Source organism: Rhinopithecus roxellana, chromosome 3 (assembly GCF_007565055.1).
Source record: "Rhinopithecus roxellana isolate Shanxi Qingling chromosome 3, ASM756505v1, whole genome shotgun sequence".
NCBI lineage: Eukaryota > Metazoa > Chordata > Mammalia > Primates > Cercopithecidae > Rhinopithecus > Rhinopithecus roxellana.
In genome coordinates, this window is record NC_044551.1 from 18,613,141 (window position 1) to 18,636,099 (window position 22,959).

The 22,959-nt window shown below is 39.0% G+C and overlaps 1 protein-coding gene and 1 pseudogene across 1 annotated transcript in view; one reads left to right on the plus strand and one right to left on the minus strand.

Annotated features, from left to right (window-relative positions):
• Positions 1-22,959, plus strand: part of GHR (growth hormone receptor) — a 350,856-nt gene that overhangs the window by 43,475 nt on the left and 284,422 nt on the right. The gene's annotated exons all lie outside the window — the stretch shown is intronic.
• On the minus strand, positions 8,129-11,641 carry LOC104656428 (annotated as a pseudogene).

A 22,959-nucleotide genomic window follows, 5' to 3' on the forward strand; every position in this document is an offset into this window, starting at 1 on the left:
AGTGCAGTGGCCAGATCTCAGCTCACTGCAAGCTCCGCCGCCCGGGTTTACGCCATTCTCCTGCCTCAGCCTCCCGAGTAGCTGGGACTACAGGCGCCCGCCACCTCGCCCGGCTAGTTTTTGTATTTTTAGTAGAGACGGGGTTTCACCGTGTTAGCCAGGATGGTCTCGATCTCCTGACCTCGTGATCCGCCCGTCTCGGCCTCCCAAAGTGCTGGGATTACAGGCTTGAGCCCGGCCAATGTTAAGTCTTTTAACGGTTACTTATTAATACAGTTTTCAGCTTTTATTTGTTCAAACTCAAGTAATGATAATTTCTGCTTAAAGGAGAAGGTTTTACTTCCAGCCTCTTCAGGATTAACTTGAAAGAAAATGTCGTTAAACTCAAAAAGCTATACATATTACACCACCAAATACCTGCTTTCTGGCACTAATAAATTAGTTTTTTGAATGCGTCCACCTTAGTAATGAATTATCTGCTTGCATATACTTCTGTTTTAAAGGATAAATGCCATTTGTTACCTGTGTTTCAGTCACAGATTTTTACTAAAGTTTGCTCCCTGGTATAAAACACAGAATGGGGACCGGGCGCCTTGGCTCAAGCCTGTAATCCCAGCACTTTGGGAGGCCGAGACGGGCGGATTATGAGGTCAGCAGATCGAGACCATCCTGGCTAACCCGGTGAAACCCCGTCTCTACTAAAAAATACAAAACACTACCCCGGCACGGTGGCGGGCACCTGTAGTCCCAGCTACTCGGGAGCCTGAGGCAAGAGAATGACATAAACCTGGGAGGTGGAGCTTGCAGTGAGCCAAGATCCGGCCACTGCACTCCAGCCTGGGCGACAGTGCCAGACTCCATCTCAAAAATAAAATAAAATAAAATAAAACACAGAATGGGAATTTGCAGTATAATTGTGGAAAAAATCAATTTGTTTCCTATATTAAGAGCCTATAAGCAAGGTAGAGATGGCTAACTGAGGAAGTTGAATGGTAACATCCAAGCTAAGAGCCAGTTCAAGAATACAATCCCATTCTCAATAGCCACAGACAGAATAAAATACCTAGGAATACAGCTAATCAAGGACGGGAAAGACCTCTACAACAATAATTATAAAACGTTACTCAGAGAAATCAGAGATGGCACAAAAAAATAGAAAAACATTCCATGCTAATGGATAGGAAGAATCAATATTGTGAAAATAGCCATACTGCCCAAAGCAATGAACAGAATCAGTGTATGTCAAGCTACCAATAACATTCTCCACAGAGGCAGACAAAAACTATTTAAAAATTTATACTGAACCAAAGGAAAGCTCAAATAACCAAGGCAACTCAAAGCAAAAACAACAAAGCTGGTGGCATGATGTTATCTGACTTCAAATCATACTACAAGGCTACAGTAACCAAAACAGCATGTCGCTGGCACAAAAACAGACACATAGACAAATGGAACAGATTAGAGAGCCCAGAAATAATGCCACACACCTACAACAATCTGATCTTTGATAAAGCTGACAAAAACAAGAAATGGGGAAAGGACTCTCTATTCAATAAACAGGGCTGGGAAGCTAGCTAGCCATATGCAGAAGATTGAAGCTGGACCCCTCCTTATACCATATAAAAAATCATCTTGAGATACATTATAAACTTAAATGTAAAACCTAAAACCATAAAAAACCCTGGAAGATAACCTAGGAAATGACATTCTCGACATAGGACCTGGCAAAGATTTCATGACAAAGATGCCATGACAAAGATTGCAAAAGCAATTGCAACAAGAACAAAAATTGACAAATGGAAAGTAATTAAACTGAAGAGCTTCTGCACAGCAAAAGATCTATCAACAGAGTAAACAGCCTACAGGATGGAAGAAAATATTTGCAAACTACACATCTGACAAAAGTCTGGTATTCAGAATCCATAACAAACTTAAACAAATCAACAAGCAAAAAACAAACCAATTAAAAAGTGAGCAAAGGACATTAATAGACATTTTTCAAAGGAAGACATACATGTGGCCAACAAGCAGATGAAAAAATGCTCAGTATCACTAATCATTATGGAAATGCAAATCAAAACCACAATGAGATACCGTCTCACAAGTCAGAATGGCTATTATCAAAAAAAATGAAAAGCAGATGCTTATGAGGTTGTAGAGAAAAGGGAATGCTTATAAACTGCTGGTGGGAATGTAAATTAGTTTCAGCAATTGTGATAAACAGTTTGGTAGTTTCTCAAAGAACTCAAAGTAGAATTACCATTAGACCCAACAATCCCATTATTGGACATAAACCCAAAGGAATATAAATCATTTTACCATAAAGACACATGCATATATATTTTCATTGCAGCACTATGACAGAGACACAATAACAAAGACATGGAATCAAACTAAATGTCCATCAATAGTAGACTGGATAAAGAAAATGTGATACATATATACCATGGAATACCACGTAACCATAAAAAGAAATGAGATCATGTCATTTGCAGCAACATGGATGAAGCTGGAGGCCATTATCATAAGTGAACTAACACAGGAACAGAAAACCAAATACAACAAGTTCTCATTCATAAGTGGAACCTAAACATTGAGTACATATGGAAACAAGAGAACAGCAGACACTGGGGCCTACTCAAGGGTAGAGGGAGGGAAGAGGATGAGGCTTTAAAAACTACCTATTAGATACTATGCTTATTACCTGAGTGGCAACATAATCTGTACACCATACCCCTCTGACATGCCATTTGCCTATATAACAAACCTGCATCGTACTCCTGAACTTAAAAGTTAAAAGAAAAAACAAAAGATTAATGAGTGTGATACTAGAACAATATTATGATGCAGGACTATTTTTTGTGTGTTTGCTAGCTGGGCCTGAGATTTGATAAGTAAGTCCAATTGTCCTAATCCACTAGTGATGATGTTCTAGGCTTTGAAATTCAAACTACTACCACTCCACTTTGAGTGAGACTGCATGAGAATTGGACCCAGCCTGGGGCTTTAGACACCATGGTTCAAATCTTGCCCTTATCATTTTTTAGCCACATGTTGTGCACTGAATGTTTGTGTTTCCCAGCTCCCCAAATTCATAGGTTGAAGCCCTAACCTCCAATGTGGCTGAATTTGAGATTAGGGCCTGTGAGGAGCTGGTAAAAGTTAAATGAAGTCTTAAGGATAGGTCGCCAATCCTATAGAGTTGGTGCTCTTACAAGAAGAGGAAGAGACACCAGAGTCCTCTCTCTTTGCTATATGAGGACATGGTGAGAAGTGGCCATCTGCAAGCTCAGAAGAGAGCCCTCACCAGGAACTTAAGTGTCTGGCACCTTGATCTTGGACTTCCCAACCTCCAGAACTGTGAGAAATAATTTTTCATTGTTTAAATCACCCAAACTGTAGTATTTTGTTATAGCATGTAAGCAGGTTAAAATTTCCAATCCTGGTTCTAACTTTACTAGCTATCACTTTTACTAGCTAACACATTACATTTTCTTCAACTTGCTACATGCTTTTGTTGTGAATTTTAAATGAAATTGCTTAAGTACTTTGCTTATCATGCTGCTGACCCATAGTAGGCACTTAAAGTTAGTTTCCAGGAAGTTTGGAGTGGATCTTACTTATTTATGCAAATGGTTGACTTTGATGGTGCTTGTTCCTCTCTGGAAAGGGTTCAACTCCCATTAGAATAGTCCTATGACTGCAGTAATTTTGTATGTTAAACTTATATTTTTATCTGCAGAATGTTAAATCTGCAAACACCATCCGTCAACCCAAAAGCAAAAAAGAGTGTTTCCTAATAGTTAATAGTTGGTAGGTTAATAGGAAATCTAGAAAAGAAAGTTTAATAATGAAGGCTATATTAATACCCAGTCTCATTTGAGTGCCTGTCAGTAAGGAAATAGTTATCTTTCATTGTTAATCAATGAAGACTAATTGGCATAATTAGGGCTCTGGTGTGTTTTCTTCAAATGGTCTTCTAGGACCTAATTTAATATCACTTGAGAGGCTTAAAGAGGATCCCATGTTTCCAAATGTATCTTAGAGTCCTCAGCTGCCCAACATCCCACCATTAGTCATGCTTTGCAGATGAAAAATTGAAGACTCCTTGTCTCTGAATATCTGGGGTATGCTTTTATTCCTAGGATGAACTTATTCTTTGCCAATAAGGAAGAAAAAGGGACAGAGGTGATTTATAAGAGCAGTTCTAGTGAGTGAAATGTGGGCCCTAGCAAAGGAGGACACAGCTGCCCCTTGTAATCGTGGAGGGAAGGATGGAGGCAGGCTGGCTGTACTTTGCCCTCCTCAATCCCAAACCCTATCTGTTTACCACAGTGGACCTTTTTTCTGAACTCTGACCTCATTATTTCATTCATTATCCACATGATATTCATCAATGTTCTCCAAGGCTTTTAGAATAAATCTTTAACATTTCCCCAAAAGTCACAAGGTCCGACACCTGCCTTCCTTTTTCCAGCTTCATATCATAATCCTGCTTTTTGGCAGTGGCCACACTGATCATCTTCCAGGTCCCCAAACTCAGCATTTGCTTTCCATTGTGAACACCTTACATCATGACTGTCAGCCCAATTGTCATTTCCTTGGGGAGGCCTTCCTGAACCCTGGGACTGGATCATATTCCCCTATCATGTGCTTTCATAGCACCATGAATGTCTCCTTGGTGGCAGTCCCCAGCAGGAGAATTCTGTGTTTATCTGTATGACTGTTTCATAAATGTTTGTCTTCCTCCCAATAGTCTGTCAGCACTTTGGGAGCCAGTTGTGTTTTGCTCTTGATTCTACCTCCAGCGCAGGATGTCTCTTAGTATTTATGGAAGGGGACATGAAAAAAGAAAAAGTCCACTGCATGAAGATTTAATCCAGTGAGACTGAGGCCTGAATATCTAGCTTTAGGGAAACCAGCTACTAGCAGGACAGACTGGTAGGGACTAGGTGAGGAGAATGGAAAAACACAGCGAATGAGCATCATTTTCTTTAAGATTTTGCCTCTGGCAGACCCCTCCAAGTAACAGATTCCAAAGAGATTGTGAATGTTCTCCCTCTGGTATGGAGTCTCCTGTCCTGTCAGAAACATGGTACCCAGAGGCCAAAGCTGCTACATAAGCAAGTTGTCATGAAACTATTCCAGGACAGGTTGGACAGGTTTCAGAAGTAGGGTCTTAAAAATGAGTATTAAATCTAATGTTCACCCAGATACATTTCCAACCCACATATAGACACCGAATTTAGCAATGAAAATGGATGTTACTCTGTTAAGGATTTATTTGAAATGTTGGTTTTCTCTCATCCATCTGATACAGGTCATAGCTCTGTTTCTGTCATTAGATTGATTTTCATGTTTCTCAACACAGACTCTCAGAGATAAGTTTAATTTTTCAGCATGGCCATAGGAATGATGAAGTCATTCCTCATTAAGATGAAGTTAAGCAAAATTTAATAGTACTTGTTTAGGATTCCTTATTTACTTTTCTACACAAAAAGAGTTGCAAGGGGAAAACAAAAACTTTAGATTTGAGTAACTTCATTAATTCAAATATAGATTTAAACCACTTTGTCATAATATGCAAATGAACTATTGCTTTTTTCCCCACAGGTCTGTTTTCAAATAGATAATGAGATTATATAAATAATTACCTTATATAAACATAAGGTTACTCATTATTGAAAGCAATTTTCTTTTTTGGTTTCTGGTGTATTATGGTTTAAGAGTGAGTCTTTGTTTTTAGATATTTGAAAACAAAATGTGTGTGTGCGTGTGCATGTGTATGTGTGTGGATATGTACATCTAAGGAGGTCGTCAAATTCAAAAATTATAATACAAGGTTGTAATGTCAGCACTTCCTATTGCATAGTTTTATAATGGGATATATAGCTATGCATTAAAATGCATTACTGAAATGGAAAATCAGGATGTGTTAAAAATGAATTAGTAATCATATTAAGATCTGAATGGGAACTAGCATACAATCTAACTTAAGTTTTTGAAAAATAAAAAAAATCCAGAAAATAATTAATAAGTTAGTTTCGGTATTACACTGATAAATATTTCAAGAATAAGCTATAAAAAATAAGGAGGTAGATTTATTATTTTAAGGTTCATGCTAAAAGATTGTAATATTTATTTAACTTTAATTTAGAATAAGATTACTATCATCTCTCTAAGCATTTATGTAATAATGTATTATTTACTTTTCCATTAAATATTACTGAGATAAATAAGGAGTCATGGTGACTCCTTATTATATAATTTAATAAGCAGGGTTTTCTTAGGTGAAAACTAATCGTGTCCCGCTATAAATGTATATTGAGAGAGAAGCTGAATAGACAAGCTCCATGATTTAGTCAATGACACGACTTCAGGGAAAATGTTTTTATGCCTTATTGGCCATATCTTTTAATACTTGCATTGAAAATAAAATTACATGCCAAGATTATGAGGGTTGTGAAATTTTATAATTAGATATTTAAGTCCTAAATTGATTAGCAGCAGTATAAACGTAGAAATGGATTTTGGGTTAAATCTGAGAACTATTTTCTTATACTAAAATTTGCATGCAGATGACAATAGAAAAATCAAATGTTTTCCTGGAAAATTTTCAAATGGGACAAATAGTCATCTTTCTGGAAATATGAAATAAAGGGAGTGGTAGTGGTTGGACTATAAACCTCTTTGAAGGCCTTTTAATCTTTAGCTGTAATTCATGTTTTATCATCATTGAATTTTAAAAACAGAAAATACCTTAGAAATAATTTAGTGTTACCCTGTTGATATTACCAAAAAAAAAAAAAAAAAAAAAAAAAAAGTGCTCAGAGTTACATAACTTGATTCAGTCAGAGCTGGTGCTAGATGCTCAGTCTTCTGACTTCTAATTCAGTTTGCTTTCATTATCTACTACTTGCTGCTGACTCAGAGCTCCTCAGCTATCTGCAAGTGGATGTGTTTATTGAGCATTTATGATGTACATGTACTACTCTCAATGAGAAGGATGTAATGGTGAATGGGAGCTTACTTTCTGACTCAAATATTAGTTTTCTCTCTTTGTGTTCCAAATGAAAGTGTCCTTTTGCTTTATCTGAAGCAGAAAGTTGTAAGTTTGCTTATTTTACTTTTGAAATTTTAGAGAATTGGCAGTGGAGTCGTGCCATCAGAAACACATACATGCAATGCATGGATGCACTGTGTGAATGAGCTCTCTGGAAGGTGGTAGATTATGGGAAAGAAGGAAGCTCAGAAACAGAGTGAACCAAGTCAAGAGGAAAGAGAGAAGAAACAGGCAAGTGTGGAGCAGAGGAAAAGTAGGAGGGTCATGAATCCATTCTACAGGTGTGTGCTGAGAGACTGGAAGAAGGAAAAGAACCAAGGAAGTCTCTGCCATGTTATCTTAGTTTTGTTAAGGGCATAAAGAGATTGAAGAGGGTTTAACTAGGCCATCCTTAACCCTAGGTAATCCCTAGAGTCCTTAGCAGAACTAATAATCTAAATTATTAATGTCTGTGTGTGCACACACACAGAATGCACTTGATAATGTCTATCATTATGAGTATCTTCTGTCTTCTCCACTACAAGGAAAGGAAGGGAATGTGACCCTCTTTCCAGATTAGAAGTAACTAGGGCATAGTAACACAAATGGATGAATTAAACTGTTTGAAATGGTGCACTGGAATATATTTATTTTGGGGTAAATCATGAAGAAATGAAAAAGGAAGAGATTCTCTTTTGATAAAAAGTTTGTTTCCTATTGTCAATTGAGCAACTCTGTGAACATTCTAAAGATAAAGAATGATTATTCTGTAAAGTGCTGGGATTTCTGGTGCTGTGTGACAAAGTTCGCTTCCTTTTGTCTAAGTTAGTTATAATAATCTTTAATGAAAAGCAGAGGGGTCCCCTGGTTTGGAACAAGTACCTGAGTCAAGAGTCGACAAGTAGAATACCTGGGCCCAGAGGATTCTGTCGAGTTGACAAAGCCAGAACAGTACATTTGGACAGAAAGAGTTTGATTTTCTTATACTGAATGTGATGATCTTGAAGAACAGATTTTTTTTTTTTTTTTTGGCATGAAAATAAATCTTTATTTTCAGTTATTACCCACCAGTAAGAGAAAGTTAGGTTAAGGGTATAAAGGGATTGAAGAGGTTTCTACTTTTGCCCAGTCCTTATTTTGAATAGCCTTCCACTCATCCAAAGTCATCTCTTTTGGACCCTCCTCTTTCACCTCTTCAACTTCATTCTCCTTATTTTCAGTGTCTGCCACTGGATGATGTTCTTCACCTTCAAGTGTTTCCTCAGTCACATTTGATTGATCCAAGTCACTGCAATTATAAGATATTTGTTTCTGAGTGTATTTGGGGGACTCTGTTAATTCATCTTTGACAATTCCCCAATTGTGAGGTCTGTTACCTCCATGTTACAGGTCCTTGTACTTCAGGCCACTGTAATGTGAAAAACAAGATCTATGACTTCCACTATACCTATCAAATTCACGTTTGCCATGAGAATCAAATCCATCTCCTTGACCCGTTGCACGTCCACTGCCCTCTCGACCTCTTCCAAGACTACCACGACCTCGAATAGGTCAGTCAATAATTGGTCTATCAACTGAAAATTCACCTCCTTCACCCTTTTCTTCAAGTGGCTTTTCAAATCTTTGTTCACAAGGTGGTCTCCTTTCTGGTCTTCTATCAGTTATTTTCCCTTCACCCTGAAGTTGTTGATCAGGTCTTCTTCCAACTTGTCTTATTCCTTCTTCTTCTTCTTTTCTTTTCTTTTCTTTTTTTTTTTTTTTTTCTTTTTCCTCTAGGCAAGCTTTATTCTTTGATTCCTCTGTCCAGGAAGGGGGCTGTTGGTTGCATCTTACCCAAATGGAATGCGATGGGAATTGGGAGCCTGAGTTATTTGGAGAAGGAGTTGTCAATCTTAGCAAATGACTATAGCTGGTGTGTGGTGTCCATCAATTCTTGAGGGCTTGGCCATGCAGACTAGGGAATGGTCAGAACAGACTCATTCAGAGGTACAGGGCTTTACAATATCAAGGTTCAGGGGGTATAGACAGTAAGGAGAAAGGCCATTTCCTATTTCTGTCCATTTTTGGTACAGTAGACCGTTAAGGTTTTTTCTTTTGACTAGCTTTTAAAAAATTACTTAGGAAATGGAAAGCTTATAAACATTCATAAGTGAATTGTTGAATTGCAACCCCAAGTGGTTTCCTTACCTAGTCACCACTTAACCAGAAATATTAGAATACAAGATTCAACCAGAATTCAACCAGGGGGATAACCTGCCTATTGCTCAAGCAGTCTTCAGAGTTTTTAAAAACAAAATTAAGCAAAAAAGACCTTTCCCCAAATACAATCATTACTACTTAGCTTTTTATGATCCATTCCTAAGAAAGCCACATTCCATTTCAGAAAACATGACTGCTTAAGGTTCAGTTAAAGTCCTTGCCTTCAGGTGCTTACTTTTAGTTTTCTTTAAATTAACTTCTGAAATGTTTATCTTATGTTTTGTGATGCATTCCTGAAAACTGTAACTTTTAAGGACGTAGGCCTCATCTTTATAAAGGAGGAAGAAAACAGCAAGAAGGTGTCTCATTTGGGAGGCAGAAGGTTATGACCAGTGCTGGAAGTCTTCCTCTTCCTTACTTGTTATTCAACAAGATGGGTTCTGTGGTGTCGCATGAGGTATGAGTTGGAAATGAAAGCTACACCACACTTCTTACATTCATAGGGCTTCTCCCCAGTGTGGGTTCTCTGGTGCACGGTGAGGCTCAACTTCTGTCTGAAGGCCTTCCCACACTCATTACACGTGTAAGGTTTTTCTCCATTATGGATTCTCTGTTGAATAAGTAGGTATGAGCTACATGTGAAGGCCTTCCCACATTCATTACACACAAAAAGAAGATCTCCACTGTGAATTCTCTGGTGGACAAAAAGGCAAGAGAGCTGACTGAAGGCTTTCCCACATTCGCTGCAGTCATAAGATTTCTGTGCAGTGTGAATTCTCTGGTGCATAATAAGGTGTGGAAAACAACTAAAAGTTTTCCCACACTCTTTACACTCATATGGCCTCTCACCAGTATGGCTTCGCTGATGTACAATAAGATTTGCACTCTCGGTAAAGGCTTTGCCACAATCGTTACAGGCACAGGGCTTCTCCCTAGTGTGGACCGTCTGGTGGACAATATGGTTTGAGCTCCCAGTAAATGTTTTCCAACACTCATTACATTTACAGCATTTTTCTGTAATGTGGACTTTCTGGTGCCAAGCAAGTTGTGAGCTATAACTAAAGGCTTTCTCACATTCACTGCACTTAAGGGTTTTTTCTAAGGAGTGGATTTTTTCATGTATGGTCAGATTTGAACTCCGAGTGAAGGCTTTCCCACATTTTGAGCAAACATAAGGTATCTATCCAGTGTGGATTCTCTGATGCACATCGAGGTTTGCACTCTGAATGAAGGCCTTCCCACACTCATGACATTCAAAAGGTTTCTCCCCATTATGGATTCTCTGATGCACAATGAGGTTTGCACTCTGACTAAATCCTTTCCCACACGCACTACAATGTAAAAGACTTTCACCCAATCTGGGTTTTTGGATTTTTAACAGTGTCAGAATTAAGGGTGTATTTTCCCCCAGATTTCTTACATTTCTGATCTTCCTCTTCTTTGAAACTTTCAGGTAAGTGACAGTCATTCACTATCACTTATCTGAAATCTTTCCTTTCCTTCCTTATTCTCTGCCTCTTTAACATGTTTTCTTTTTCACAAGCTTGTCTTAACTCAGGTCCTTAAAAATCAACTTTCTGGATTTTCCGAATATGATGAGGGGGTTTTCAGCTTCCTCACATATTTCAGTTTTTGGAACCAGTAACTGAAGGTTCTTGGTTTCAGCACCCTTTCTTCCTCTTCTGATTCACCAGTCTGACGACCCTCCCCTGGGGTCTAGACTTCCATGTTTTCAGAGTGCACTTGTTGGCTGGATACCTGACCTGGGAAGTTTTCTTCTTCCTCCTCCTCCTTTTTCATTTTCACTGGGCCCCGTGGGGCTAGGGCCATGGCTTCTCTCAATTCTGCAGTCATCTCTGCTTAACAGGGGAACGCCTATAGCTGGGAGCTGCCCAGCAGAGGTCAAACCCCATCTAAGCTTTATGTTTCAAAAGCTTCTTCTTGAGTTTCTTCCCAGGGCCAAGATGAGTATTGCCTATGTGGGCAGCTGAGAGGCCCGACCTGAGTTCACTGGCTCTGCAGCAGGAGGCTGAGGGACCGGGACCTCAGCGCCTACTGGCACGAGAACAATGACCCATATTCCTTCTTTCTTAACCGCCAGGGGCGGCTGCATCTCCTCTTTCTTGTCAACCAGGCCACGCTGGGGTGGCAGCGGATTCTTGCGGTCTTTCTGGGGCTTCTTGCGCAGCTGGCTATTTGCCTGCCGCCTTGGAGTTGGTCTGGGCCGCACCCTGAGCTGCCGTTCTTGGCCCCAGGGCCCCCAACGCCGCCCCTGCCAGCTTGTTTTTTCTTGTTCTCCGCTGCCTTCAGCACCTCGAAGGGGTCCCATTCGTTGTCAAATAACTGGTCCAATCGTTTTTTGACCCCGCAACTGAAGCCTTCCTGTAAGTGCCCAGGCATGGTGATTGCTCGGCGGCACATTCCTCGGCGGATTGCAGCGGGCTGCGCGGAGCCAAGAGCGCCTGCTTCAGCTCATCCCACAAGATCGAAGAACAAATTTTTTTAAATCTGCCTGTAAATGTCAGGCAAGGTAAATTTCAAATGAATTTTTAACGTCTCTAAAATGGAGTTATGTTTGATTATGAGTTTATGACAAATTAAAAGATAGTTCTAGATGATATTATTCTGGAAAGCTTCTTGTTCTGGGAAAGAGAGACAGTTTGGAAACTTGAGATAAGACCCTTATTGTCTATTTTATTATTTACTGCTAACAAACTGCATTTTCTCACTGTTCATTGGAATAGGCCGGTCCAGGGAACTTAGGAAAGCCTAGTGGGAAGTGGGAAAAGTAAATTATTTCGTATATTTTTATGTGCACAAACAGTTGATAAAGGAGGAAGTGTAGTGGTGGGGTGGATCATGCATATTGGGATAGAAGAGATAGTATAATTATTAACAATTATACTGGACATTTTGGATTAAGTCCTCCAAATTTTCTTATTTGTAAGGGTGCAAGTCACTATTTACACTATGGTAAGCTGCATGCAAATATCTGAGTACCTTTCTGTTCCTACCTTCAGCTGGACCAGCACTAAGCTGAAATAGCCTATACTTAGATGTTTTTCTGAGGAAGTATGTTTTTCCTTTTCCCTCAGATTCCTGGTGCCTGGTATAGCACTTTTTTGATTTGCTCTTGTTCTGGCAATAGGTCAACTGGCTCTCATGGTCCTTAACATTTCAGGTAAATAATTCCAACAGTTGTGACTGGAAGGAATCCAAATCAACTCAAGGCATCCACTCTATGTTCAAAATGCCATGTTTTGAGTGATTTGTCCTTTGGTTAGTAACTTTCAAAAATATGAAGACTGGAAGGAGAAGATACTATTTGAGGAACTAATGGAAAATCAAGCAGTTTTTGATACACTAAGATATTCACTTATGATGCAAGGAGTGTGATCATCGACCTTCCTACTTACCTAAACATTATGCTGTCAGAGCATGTGGATAGGTAGCATGGCCTAGTAGTTAACACACATAGAAAATTCAGACTGCCTAGTTCAAATCCCAGCTTCATCATTTGCTAGCTATATAATCTTTAGTAAATTAGTTAACTTTCCTGTGCCTCAGTCTGGTTTTCCTGAAGATTAAATGAATTTATATTTCTTAAGTGCCTAGAACTGTAGCTGATCTGTAACAAGTACTATATGTCTTTGTTTAAATAATAAATAAAATGACTGGATTGTTCAGATGGAAAAACAGGGGTCTTACGCAGCTTAGGATTTTTTGTAAAGTAACAGAATCATTTGATGGCAGAAGCAATGATATTATCACTGTCCGGTGGAGAACTATAGCTCTTAAGGGTGATGTGGGGAGAAATGCACTGATGAAAAACAATCAACATTATTAAAGACAGGATGGGAGAGAGTGGGAACTAGTCATTCATTTATCTAATGGCTTAGTCAGCAAATAACTATTTAATGCCTACTTTGGGCCTTGACACTATACCAACATTGTGCAGAAAGTGATTAAAATTCAAAAAAGAACATTCACTCAGGCTGGGATAAACAAGAGGTCTTTTGCAAAATCTGATGATGAGCTTTTTGATGTTGAGTTGACAAACTCTGCAGCAGGTCAGTGGCGGGGGGAAATTATCATAAAATTCCATCCCTTAAACATCTACAGGAAGATGATTATTTTAAGATGCTTTACTTCTGGAGATGTATGCTTTACTTCCTCTTAGAGAATCTGGCTTATGTTCTCATGTTCTGGTTTTATATGTAATTGGTCATGAGCTTAATTTGATCCAAGCATTTGGATCAAATTCTGCCCCCAGAAGTTAACTCATTTGTGGACTGTATAACTGCTATTGCACAAAAAAGAAGTATATATATACAAATAGTCATAATAGACCACATCTTGGTTAATAGTTTTAAGTCTAGATGAAATGTTTTAAGAAGGATATTGACAAATTAGAGAACATTAGAAGCATTTGCCAGAATAGTGACAGGGCAAGAAATTATGTCAAATAGTAGAAAGAGAATTAGACGCCTAAGTGAAACATGGTATATAACCCATAAGAATTTGAGGGATTGTCATTGGTAGAATGAGATGTTATTCTTGGCTGCTTCCAGCTGAGGAGTGGTGGATGGGTGATTAGGCCTATAAGAGAGCAAATATAAGGAAGAGTTTCTAAATACTAAAGTCAATTTCCAAAGAAACAGCCTGGCCTCTAAGGGAAAGAGCTTCTTGTCAGTAGATGTGTTTAGGTGGGGCCAGCTGAACAAGCTCCTGAGCTCTGGGGATTAGACTCATTCTGCTGGATAGGAGGTACAACCAAGTCATCTCAGAGGTTCCCCATGTTCCAAGATTCTGTTACTCTGTGATTTCATGACTTTGATGTCACCTTCCTTAGGTTGGTTACTCTAAATAATGTTAAAAGTCAGTGTATGCCTTAAGATTGGGTGAATTGCTATGATGCAATGATTTTTACCAGAGAAGCAGCTGAGTCTAAGAATAAAACTACTGTTTCTAAGTGAAAGAGGTATGAAAACCTAAAGATAATATTTTTCTCTGTAGATAGAAAGAATTTGTATTATAGGTCTGTGTTGGATGTATAGCAGGGCATCACCAGAATTCACCCTAACTGGGTGAATTCACAGCAGTAATCAGTGGAATGTGTAGTTTGACAATGAGGCCTTATCATTTCTAAGTAGTTTCTTTTTTTTTTATTTTTTTCTTTTTGAGACGGGTCTCACCCTGTTGCCCAGAGCTTTGCCCTGGAACTCTTGGAGTGCAATGGCATGATCTCGTGTCCCTGCAACCTCTGTCTCCCAGGTTCAAATGATTCTCTTGACTCAGATTCCCGATTTCTAAGTGGAGAGTTATGAATGGCCCAAAGATAATATTTTTCTCTATAGGTAGAAATAATTTGTGTCTAAGTCTGTGTTGGATATATAGCAGGACATTACCAGAATTCAACCTAACTCAGTGAATTTATGGCAGTGAACACTGCAATATGTGGTTTAATAATGACGCCTTATTCTTAAGGCAAAGCTCAGAAAAGCTGATAAGCAAATTAGAAAGGTCTATTGAAAAGTGTCTGTCTGGCCGGGTGTGGTGGCTCATGCCTGTAATCCTAGCACTTTGGGAGCCCAAGGTGAGTGGATCACTTGAGGTCTGGAGTTCAAAACCAGCTTGGCCAACATGGCAAAACCCCATCTCTACTAAAAATACAAAAAATTAACAGGGTGTGGTGGTACATGCCTGTAATCCCAGCTACTTGGGAGGCTGAGGCAGGAGAATCGCTTGAACCCGGGAAGCAGAGGTTGTAGTGAGCCAAGATCATGCCACAGCACTCCAGCCTGGGCAACAGAACAAGACTCAGTCTCTCAAAAAAACAAACAGGTAACAAAACAAGACTGTCTCTCAAACAAACAAACAAACAAAACAAAACAAAAAAAAAAAAACAAAGAAAAGAAAAGTGTCTGTCCGCCAACCTGCTTCCACGAAGGCCCCTCTTCTGATTGTAGAGGTGCCTGGTTTAGGATGGCAGTGTGCTCTACCTGCTGTCTGGTGAGTAGTCAGGATTGGACTTCTGTAAGACACTCTGTATGAGAGGCTTGCAAATACCTTCAGAATCAGGCAGAGGTCTTTGGCGAGTTATTTCTGAATGAAGCATATCTGCATGTCTGATCTAAGCCTGGGAACCATGATAGAAGATACTGTTTAAGCAACAACAACAAAAAGACAGGGAACTTAAGAGAGAAATGGATTTTAGTCACTAAGAACATGAAGAGGAACATTTTGATAATATGTACTCTATACAAACAGAATGCTTATAAAACCTGTAGTTATAGGAACATATATTTGCCTACAATATATGTTTTTCTTTTTTCACCCTTGATTTTTAACTATTTTCTACATTTTTTCTTTTTTTTTTTTTTCGCCCTTCTTTTTTTTTTTTTTTTTTTTTTTGAGACAGAGTCTTGCTCCGTCGCCCAGGCTGGAGTGCAGTGGTGCGATCTCAGCTCATTGCAACTCCTGCCTCCTGGGTTTAAGTGATTCTCCTGCCTCAGCCTCCCAAGTAGCTTGGATTATAGGCACCCACCACCACACCTGGCTAATTTTTGTATTTGTAGTAGAGACGGGGTTTCACCATGTTGGCCAGGCTGGTCTGGAACTCCTGACCTCAAGTGATCTGCCCACCTCAGCCTCCCAAAGTTCTGGGATTACAGGCATGAGCCACTGCGCCTGGCCTGCCTTTGATTTTTAACTATTCCTCATGTGAAAATTTAAGTCTTTCTATGGGTTAAAGGGAACCGGTGAAGAGCATTGGATTTATGCTTGGGCTGGAATTTCCCTCTAGGTTTGGATATAGTGAAGGCAGTGGAGATTTGGGTTTATAACAGACGCAGATTTGTGAAACTATAAAAGCTGAAGCCTCAGGGCCCCTCACTTGCAGAGACTCCTTCCAGGGTCCTGGAAGGGACCCTACTAATGTGTTATTATGGTCATTATTTTATAAAAATTGCAAAACGTAATGTGTTTCAGCCATGATTTGTTAAGATTATTGTCTTCTTCCAATTCAACTTTCCCTCCTTTCTCCTTCCGTTTCCAGTTGGGTGGCATTAAAGTGGCCATGCACGTTTTGTATTTGTAATTGTGTATTTTTTTTTCTTAAAAAGGATCCCCAACTAAATTGTATAAGTTTCAGGCCCTGAAAACATGGATCTTCCAGTGGGTATAGGAATGAAATAAGTAACAATCTGGAAATTGCCTGTGTAGCAGAATCAGCCAAAAGTCAGAGTCAGCAATCAAAATGTTGTGACGTGGTGAGTGAGAGTAAATTGGAATCCGTAATCCCAACAACATTTGACAGTGGGAAAATGGGGCTTTTTTCTCCCCTCTTTAGGGTTCATTTTAAAGAAGAATTCCATGCAAAGGGTATCATGAATTGAGAAATATACATCAGATTATATATATAATGTATATTTTTTGTTTGTTTGTTTTGAGACGGAGTCTCACTCTGTCACCTAGGCTGGAGTGCACTGGTGCGATCTCGGCTCACTGCAAGCTCTGCCTCCTGGGTTCACGCCATTCTGCTGCCTCAGCCTCCCTAGTAACTGGGACTACAGGCGCCCGCCACCACGCCTGGCTAATTTTTTGTATTTTTCATAGAGACACGGTTTCACCGTGTTAGCCAGGATGGTCTGGATCTCCTGACCTCGTGATCCGCCCGCCTCAGCCTCCCAAAGTGCTGGGATTACAGGTGTGACCCACCACGCTTGGCTTTTTTTTTTTTTTTTTTTTTTTTTTTTGAGATGGAGTCCCTCTCTGTCGCCCAGGCTGGAGTGCAGTGGTGCGATCTCCGCTCACTGCAATTTCAACTCACTGCAACCTCCGCTCCAGGGTTCAAGTGATTCCCCTGCCTCAGCTTCCCAGATAGCTGGGATTACAGATTCGTGCCACCATGCCTGGCTAATTTTTTGTATTTTAGTAGAGACAGGGTTTCACCATTTTGACCAGGATGGTCTCCATCTCCTGACCTTGTGATCTGCCTGTCTTGGCCTTCCAAAGTGCTGGGATTGCAGGTGTGAGCCACTGCACCTGGCCTAAATTATTTTTAAAAATAACAAATTCTTTAAAATAATGCAAATCGATGATGAATTATGAAAATCATGATGAGAAACTCCTGACTGAAGAGAGAAATTGTTTGAAAACTGTATTCTCCTTTTCCTCTACTACTTTATGTAATCATAAAGCCTTTTTCTAAAGTTCCTTTCTGACAGAGAAATACTGGCCAACAGAAATTCAACGGAAATTTGAGACTTTTGACATTCAGGCAGTTTATATGGTGTTTCAGGTGTTACTACCTCTAATAGTCTATCAATAAAACCCTGATAGGGGATGGTCTCTCTTTTTTGCCTTCTACTCCATCTCTTCTCGCACACACTTGTGATTCTTGCTAGCATTCACACTTACTCTCTCTTTATTTATTTATTTTTTGAGACAGGGTCTCACTTTGTCACCCAGGCTGGAGTGCAGTGGTGCGATCTCAGCTCACTGCAGCCTCCACCTCTGGAGCTCAAGGGATTCGAGTAGCTAGGACTATAGGCGTGTATCACCACTCCTGGCTAATTTTTGTATTTTTTGTAGAGCTGGGGTTTTGCCATGTTGCCCAGGCTGGTCTCCAACACCTGGGATCAAGCAGTCTGCCCACCTTGGCCTCCCAAAGTGCTGAAATTACAGGTATGAGCCTCCATTGCTGGGCACTTACTCTCTTTTTAATTATCAGCTTGCAAATGAGAAATCTGCCCAAGGAGCCTGAACTTGGTGCATACAAGTTCATTTCAGCCCCGTCGGTGAGTTTATGATTCTGTGAGACATTAAAGATGTATTTTATTTGGACATGTTAAAAAAAAAAAAAACAACTGTGTGTTTCTTCACAACATCCAAAGTAATTATTTTATTGGTGTTGATAATTATTATTGAGGAATAGGGTAATCATGCATGTTATCAACCACTTCCTATACGGTACCTAGTTAACATGTTAGGGGAGGGAATCTAATCTGAAAGTGATGCCCATTTAGTGAAGCCAAGTGATGTAGCAAGAGTTGAGAACAACTTGTAAAGGGACCTCTTAGCCCATGTCCAGAACATTGTCATTAACATAAACATAGGTTACCAAGGGAAAGGACAACGGTATGGTCAATTTACCCAGAACTGAACTCTCAAAAATCAAGCACTCTCATTCTGTTAGGGTGATGTCAGAGAAAAGAACCTTCACAAGGTTTGAAAACACAGTTGTAACATACTAGGCTAGCATTTGACTCAGATTTTTTATCTTGTGCTTAAAACCAGCCTACTGTTGTCTCTGCAGAGAGAGCACTAAGTAGGTACTTAATAATACTTTGCTGGCCAGCACATAGCTCTATGCAGAACGAACACTAAGTAGGTACTTAATAATGCTTGCAGGCCAGCACATGGATGGATCATGTTTATAAGTGTGTATCATAAACACTTTGCCTTCAGGAAATTGTTTCCTTTTTAGAGTTTTCACACTGTGGACATCTTTAAAAATCCCAGAAAATGTATCTTTATGGATTGACATGTGACTCCTACATGTGAAGTTAGAATCCAATGAAATGCTGTTCTTTGGACTAAACTTTCAAGACTCATGTGTGTGGTGTATAATTCATTAACTAAAGATATGATTCATACTTTACCTTATGTAGGACCACAGGTATCCACATATCCACCATTAGGATATTCTTTAAATCTCGTAGTTTGGAAGATTTTCAGACATTGTAAACAGTAAATGCATCACAAATACACATTTTCCAGAAGAGGAAGGTATGAAATAGTGATTGATCAGCCTGTTGCTTAGTCCTGGAAATGTGAAATCAGATCAATATGAAAAAGATGTTTTCCTTGCATTCTCTTCCAGAAATATGCAGCCTGCTGCTCTTTTGTCTTCAGTGTAAGCATGCTGCAGTGAGGAGAGCCCAGAACTGTTTTTAAATTCAAAAGGACAATTGCTTTCTGATCACTCAGGTCCACTGAGGCATGCTCCAAGACAGGGAAAAGGTGCTTAGCAGGGTCTCTTTGCTAGAGATTCAATATATGAATTTTACTTTGAGAATAAAAAGTTCACCCACTTTTAAAAGGTTAATCAAAAGCACATTGTAGTGTATTCTTCCTTTCCTATGCAATTTCCTATGGAATATATTTAAATTCTGGCCACAGAGCAGCAATATTTTTCAAAGAGGCAGTCCTTCTGCCAAGTGGCTCTAGAAGTACCCATAATCTCCATGTCAGGAGTATGGAAAATGAAAGAGATGAACACTTCCTTCAGAAATTATGCCTTTGATTCCTTTACTCTACAGCCAGGCAGGAAGAATCCTGAGAGAGGCCTTTACCGAAAGTTCAATATTTATGAGCTACATACTGACAAATGAAAAATGATTCCTAGCACTGAGTTGCTTACCCTATCAAATTTGCCCATTATTTTCAGGCTGTTGAGCATTGTTTGAAAAACTGATCTGGGAGCTACATGAGACTACTTGCTGTTATAAATTCACACTGGGCTATTTCTATTCCCTAAGTTTGCTCTGCCCTTTCCTACCCTTTACCTTTATGGTCTTCCATCTGGTAAATTTTCTGTCACCCTTCCTGGTCTAGCTGTACTTCATCTTCACTTATGAAGGCTTCCTTGTTTTCCTTTTTCAGAATTAATTGCTAATTTCTCACTGCTCTCTAAGCATTAATACACCCATCATAGCCTTCATCATAATATGTTTTGTGCTGTAGTTATTTATGTACTTATTTGTTTTTCGCCTTCTTTGTTCTTCGGTTAAATGCATGCCAGATCCAACTTTACAGATGAAAAAAAATGAGCTCTGAAGTTTAATAACTTGCCCAAGGCTACCCAGTTAGAAGAGTTATGGACTTCACTCTGAATATGGTGACTTTTGTTCTAGTGTGTTGCCTTCTCTAGTCTTCTTAAGAAAAACCTTGTCTTGTTTTCTTTTCTCCTTAGGTTGACTTATTCTATACATTAGAAGTTTCTAAATTATAATCAAACTGTCATTCCAGGGTCATAGCCATATGTAAATCAGAATGCAGTTTTACATAGATTCATTATTACTGTGCGTGGAGATTAGAAGCCAGCTCACAAGAAGACTTAATTTGGAAAGATAAGGTAACCAACTTTACATGAGTGCTGGCCTTTCATTGATTTCTCACCTCCATTCTATATTCCTCCTGGCACTTGTTTCAAATCTGTTCTACTGAAGTCCATACTCTACCCCCTTGCTCTCAGCCGATGATCTGTTTACCTGCTTGAGAAGATTTAGATCAGTAGTTCTCAAGCTTTAATATGTATAAAAATCACATGCAAAGCTCTTTCTAACATAGTTTCCTGGGCCTTTTCCCAGGAATTCTGATTTCAGTAGGTCAGGGTGGTGCTCATGAGTGCTCCGTTCTAACAAGCTCCCAGGTGATGGCAACACAGCTGGTCTGAGGACTACACTTTGAGAACCTCTGACTTAGGCCATCCTCTGAGATAGGATGTCTTCTTCAATACGTCTTCTCTGGATGTTTATCCTTCCTCTCCTTCTGTGAGTGAGAATTCAGTCATTCTATTCTCAGACTGAACCCTCTCACCACGAGCTTTTATCCCATCTCACTTCATCTATTTCAGGACCTTGCTTCCACTTGTCTCTTTGCATCTTTTATATCACCCTCTCAATTGTCTTTTATTCTCCCCTGCTTTACTAATAAAACTGTTCCTTTCTCAGTTGTACTATTTTAGATAGATCTAATGATTGTAAGCAAAATTATTTTCTATAAGAATGCTTGACAATTTCAGATTCAACTCAGTTGGCTAGGAACTAAGTTTCTGTAATTTGGTAATTGGCTTGTAGAGAGCAAAATTAAGAAACCAAGTTTAACTTTTTTTAATGGATGTGAGTGGAAGAGACTAATGAGATACTACAAAAGAGTTAACTTCTTACATTTCTTTAGTCTAATACGAGATAGTTTCTCCAGGAATTAACATAGCACATCTGGTTCACTGACCTGAGTTTGTTTCCTGGTGAGGCTTTGCAGTATCATCCATATCTCAGGCAAAGGTATTCCAGCATTTTGTAGTTAAGCAGTTGGAGGAGGAGTAGGGAGAACTTGTGTACTTTGAAACATTTCACAATGAACTACTTTGCATTCTAATGATGTTCTCCTTACTTAAGGACTTTGCTATGTAAAGATGCTTTGTCCTTCTGATAATCACTTACACTTTTCTTCTGTGTTCATGTCACTTCATTAATCCTGGTTACTTGTAATGAATCATAATCTTACCCACTTATTCTTTTGTGACTTGTTCCTACTTGTATTCTTAATAGTATTGTCTATGTCTGATAACACGTTGTCAATTGACTATGCTATTTTTAATGTAAGCCTTGGCAAAAAGGTTTACTTAGAGAAAAGCTCTACATTTAATTCCCCCATGCCTCAGTTCCCAAATTTACTAATAAAGATTATACTTAGCTGTCATTCCACATTTCATCAGTAGAATTAAAATGAATAGAGATTATGAAATAAGACAACAAAAAAAATATAATTATAATGGACCAGAATGAGAAATCACTACAGATCAACACAAGTGACCTGCCATGTCAGATTCTTAGATGCAGTTTCTTTAGTCAGTGGGCCATATTTCTTCCTCATTCTTTGTTTTTCCATGATGCCTTCCAAAACTAAATTTTAACCAAGAAGGAAATATCATTTGTCTTCTGATATAGGAAGATCCTACTGAGAGATTATATTCATATATTTCATCCATCGGCCTATAGGTGGAATTGAATTTAAAATACTAATAAAGGTAATTATTGCTTATATCTCTAAAAATGCTCCAACTCTCCAAATAAAGCTTATACTGTTGATGATATTTATCAGTGGCTCTGAACACTTGCATATCATAAAACTCTCCCTCAAAATTTAACCTTAAACTCTTTCAGGCTTGTCTTCATCACAGTGGGAACTGAGGACAGCTGCTCATGTTTTTTGATAGAACAGCTCTTAACATGCTTTTGCTCTTGCCTCCCACTGCCCAACACCAGCTGCGTACACACAGTCCACTTGCTGTGTGCATGCTCTGGCTCCTGGCTCCTTTTCCTTCAGCTAAGTTAGCCTGGTTTTATTTGGTTTCATCATACGAAGTATTTATTAGTAAAACTTTTATGAACTCTGATTACAGTACTAAACTCACAATAAAGTAATCAGAACTTCATTTATTAAAACACTGGGCTGAGCTTATTTTTTAATTTAGTACACATGACAATTTTATAAAGTAGGAATTTTCATTCCCCTTTTATAGATGGGAAAACTGAGGTCCAGGATATAGGTAACATTTTCAAAGTTAACTCATAAGTAAATGGCTTAGCTGGAATTTGAACCCAGTTTCCTACAATTCTAAAGCCCACCCTTTCAACTGCTGTGCGCACAATTACTGTGTTCTTACTTGCTCTCTGAAATACAACACCTTATTCTCATCTCATCTGCTCTTTCTGCCCTATACACTTCAGTTTCTGCTTTATAGATACCTGCTGTGGATTGTGACATCTCAATTTTTTTTGTACCTTGGCAGGGTTTTGATTGATGTATTGGTGTTCTGAACTCTTTAGCATATATATTAATATGGAAGACCTGCCAAATATTTCATCTAATAGGGATTATTTTGTCTACCTATTTTATCTTTCTTTATAATGTAAGTTTGTAGAAGG